Genomic DNA, 4296 nt, shown 5'->3' on the forward strand with positions numbered 1-4296 from the left:
CCTCAGGATCATCTCTGGCCTACACTTCAGTATTTGGTTAGCTCTTTCCAGAAGGCGATTCTGTTTCACATATACATTTAATACAGATATGCCTTTTACAAAGCAAATTATTATAGTGAAAAACATACATACACTTAAGGGGTTCTTATGTGACTCAAGTTTTATCTACTTAGTTTTGCTGACACTGAAAAACCACTCGACTTTGGGGATTTTTTAGTTTACAAGGTCATTAGGCAAGTTCAGTGGAAATACAGCCTATTTGTACAGTGGGGCACATTTGAAGATCCTTATAATTTGTCAATAATTAGACCCCTCCAAAGAGATAGTTTACATTTATTAAGGACTTGACTCCCCCAAATCTTCTGATTATATTACCTACTATAAGAATAAAATCTGGGCAGTTTATCATTGTCAATAGGTTTTTCCCAGGAGAATAATTTTTCTGAAAAATAATATCACACATTTATGTTGGTAACTTGGTTCTATACCAGATTAATTAGAATTTCTAATTTCTAAATTATCCATGTTAGGTAGAGATACAATTAAGAAAGTTTTTGTCAATTTGAAAACTGGGATGAGGGAAGAGGTTGGAATAAAAGTAAGACCATTTAAAATCTAAAATAAATGTCTGATTAATTTATGAAAAAGTATGCAGTATACATTATTGCCACATCCAGTCAGTATGAATACTTAAATGGCAGTTTTTCCAAACTATTATCTTCTGTATTTTTATTTGTGTTTTTGGCCACTTCACTCTCTATAATCAGGAAATCAGTTATAATGTTTAAAAGGATCATACATAATACATTTCAAAGTTTACTATCTTAAAAATATAACTCCCTTCGGGGAGTTGAATATGTCTTTCTTGGATTCTTGCCTTTATTGATATTTCCTGAGGGTTACATCCATGAGTGAGGTCTTGGACATCGGGTAACCAACCCATTCTTCATGACACAGTGTAACTCCCTTAGCAATGTGGTGCTAAAACTAGGAAAGTGACATTTCCTCCATTGTCTTTGGCTGTAGCTATGAGTTTCCTTTTGAAGAGACCACAAAGCAGGACCCAGCCAGTTTAATAATCCTGATAGAACCAGCGTGAGTGAAAGTTATAAGCACAGACGGAGAAGCTTGGGAAAAGTAAAACGGTAGGGAAGGAAGTCAGCACATGGAGGCAAAGACCATCAGTCACCAGCATCAATTTTCCACTGGTTTATAAACCAGGATATTGGGGAGAGTGGGGTTTGAGAATAGGAGCTGGGAAGAGAGTCGTTTTTAATATACTGTTTTCCCTTTCGGTTCTTCCTTTTAATCCTGTGGTGTTGAAAGCACAGCTTTCTCAAAGACAATCTGACCTATAGTCAACATTATAAATCACTCTCTAACCTCATAAACTGAGGGTCTGCAATGAAGATCTGTAATCAACACTGTAACTCATTCTTCTAAACACATAAGTTAAAAAAAAAAGACCCTCTAACATCCTTATGGTCAATTCTAGAGAACAAATACAAAGATAAGGTAGGTGTTTTTTTTTTTCTCGGAAAACTTTTTATGCATCAACACTACTTGAAGCTATTACTTGTTAGTTCAGGGCTTAATATCTTGAACATGGATCCCCACCAACACTTTCTGAAATCAATAAATGTAGGGTACACAGTAATGAGAATATTGTGAACAGGACAGTTAACTACTGGATTACCCCTCAAAATCTAAAACAGAATGAAAATCCTGCTTTTAAAATTCCAATTAATGTAATCAGAGTTTTTCCAGTTAATCTGGAACTATTCCTGGGTGTAGCATCACATCAACCTACCAACGTACTAGTAAATTGGCTGATTTCTGCCTACCACTTATACCAACAAGCATAAATCTGTAGGATAGGATGTAAAAAATCTAAGATACAGAGCACCCCAAGCAAGGTGCCAGGCAAGTGCCAAAGACAACAGCTCTAAGAACATAAATAAGAAAATATATAACAGGACTGTGAAATAACAGTATGGTTCCAGAGTTAGGAAACTTTTAGTGTCATTCTATTCTATGTGGATCAGAACAACACTAAATGCCTGGATCTGGGTGTTACATCTTTAAATAGACAATACAAAATAAGTGTCTACTGGAGACCAATCAGCTTAGAAACCAGGAGCTATGAAGAAAAGTTACACGAACTAATTTTCGTGACAACTTGGCAAAGAAAGATGATGATAGACTGGTGATATATATCAAAAATTGGAAGAGTAGACCAGTCTCTGTAACTTCAGAAAACACAACCGAGCAGTTTTGCTAATATATTTTACTCCACATAGAGCAAAAATGAAGGGTAAAAAATAAATAGAGGTGGCTGAGTATTTCTACTTCGAGCGTCCAAGCAGAGATCGTGTGATCATGTGCCAAGGGGGATGATGAAGAAATTCTTAACTTTTCACCCAGCACTGTGATTTTGTAGATCTCAATGCATGATCCTTTGCCAAACATAACTTTTTATTTAAAATTTTTAGAGATTAAAAAGCCAGAAATCAGTTAACAGTTTAAATCCAGCCTATGACAAGATGCATATCCATCCTTTAATATTCATTACGTTTATTCTGGGCTTATGACACAGTTCAGTGCACATTAGATACTGTTACGACTTATACACTTAAGATAAAATAATAAGGAAAGGCAATAGACTCAACAGCACTTATATTTTGAAACATGTTGATAACAGCTTAGTAACAATACTTGCTAGCAGGTGGAGACTGTATTGCATGCAGTGTAAGATGAGAAAAAATTTTAAACAGTGGCACAGAATTTGAAGTTGGCAAGACTGATGCTATCACTAACATTGCATAGATTTCCATATGCTATTTCTGCATATAAAAAAAGGTCACAAATTTGCTTAGATTGGACCACACACACAGAGGGATAATTCAAATTCCCTTGCTCTTTATAATCTCTTCTCCACGTCACTAATTAATCCACTTAGTCATCATTTATCTAAACATATGTATGCCCTCACTATCGAAGGGCATCATTTAAATCCATCTCCTTGGACTCTACATGCTTTAAAACCATTAATGCCCTACTACATCAGGCCGTAATTTTAATAATATTTTCCACTGTATTTAAGGTATTACTTGGTGGGAATGGATTAGAAGTTTTGAAATTAGCATGTTCTTTTTGCATAACTTATTTGCAAAAGCCCCTCTGTCTTATACTGGTGATTACATTCCCTGCATGTTAGTGAGCGCTCCCAGAGCTGGATGCATGCTGAGGACAACAGCAATCATTAATGTTTATGATCTACATAGCATTCCATGTTTGTCTCTCATCCTTTTTCCTTGGTAATTTTTCTTCATAGCGCTTAGCAACCCTGATCACAGACCTGTATCCCTTACCCAAAACCTTTGGGACCATCTGTGCTTCCAAATTTAATTGTTTTAGAATTTTTAGGAAGGCTTTATGGCATACTCCCATCAAGTTTTGTGACAGCTCCTCATAAGCAAACATTAACATTTCTTCAATGCAGTTCACGGGAATTCATACCAAGAGGGATAAACAAAGACTACAAATAGCTTCATCTTTCCCCAGGTCACATTCTGCTGCCAGAGAAGTTCAAGTCAGGTCAGGTTTTGCTGCCAACTGAGTTAGGAAATACCTTTCAGTTTGAAGAGCTTTTTGAATTTCAGAATTGCAGATAAAAGATCGTGGACTTGTAAATATTTATTCTTTGACTATTTTCTGTCCAGCCTCCCAACTAAGATTTAAGAGCTGTGGAGACCTGAATATTTTGTTTATCTTCTTTGTTGTGTCTCCAAAGTCCAGAATAATGAAAGACACAAAATCCCAGTAAACAGTTGTTGAGTGAATGAATGAATGAATGAATGAGATGGTCTGGCACTAGAGCTCTGCCTAGTGGAAGAACTCTATAATGTCTACCAGATCATCTCTCTTAGGGACTTTAAATAGTAATACACAGAGTAGGATACAGGCCGTGAACTATGCAGAACCTAAAAAACAAGACAAAACAAAACGAAACTACCAGTGGAAAGGAAAGGCATTAAGCAAAAGCAGTTAGGCAACAAAAGATGTAAGCAGAAGCCATGAGGTAGAAAGAGAGAAGGTCCTTCTTTAGTCAGAAGTATTAGAAATAACAGAGATAGTGGAAAAGATGCCAGAGTCCACACAATAGATTCTAAGACTTGGTATCCGTGACACCACACAAAATGTCCATTAACTAAATCGTTGTTTGACTTTGTTTCTTGGAACTTGAAACACCACCTTAGATGAACTATATAACTTCTCTGAGCCTAAATCTTTACC

The sequence above is a fragment of the Lipotes vexillifer genome, unplaced genomic scaffold, assembly GCF_000442215.2.
Source record: "Lipotes vexillifer unplaced genomic scaffold, Lipotes_vexillifer_v1.1 scaffold438, whole genome shotgun sequence".
In the NCBI taxonomy this organism is placed as follows: domain Eukaryota; kingdom Metazoa; phylum Chordata; class Mammalia; order Artiodactyla; family Lipotidae; genus Lipotes; species Lipotes vexillifer.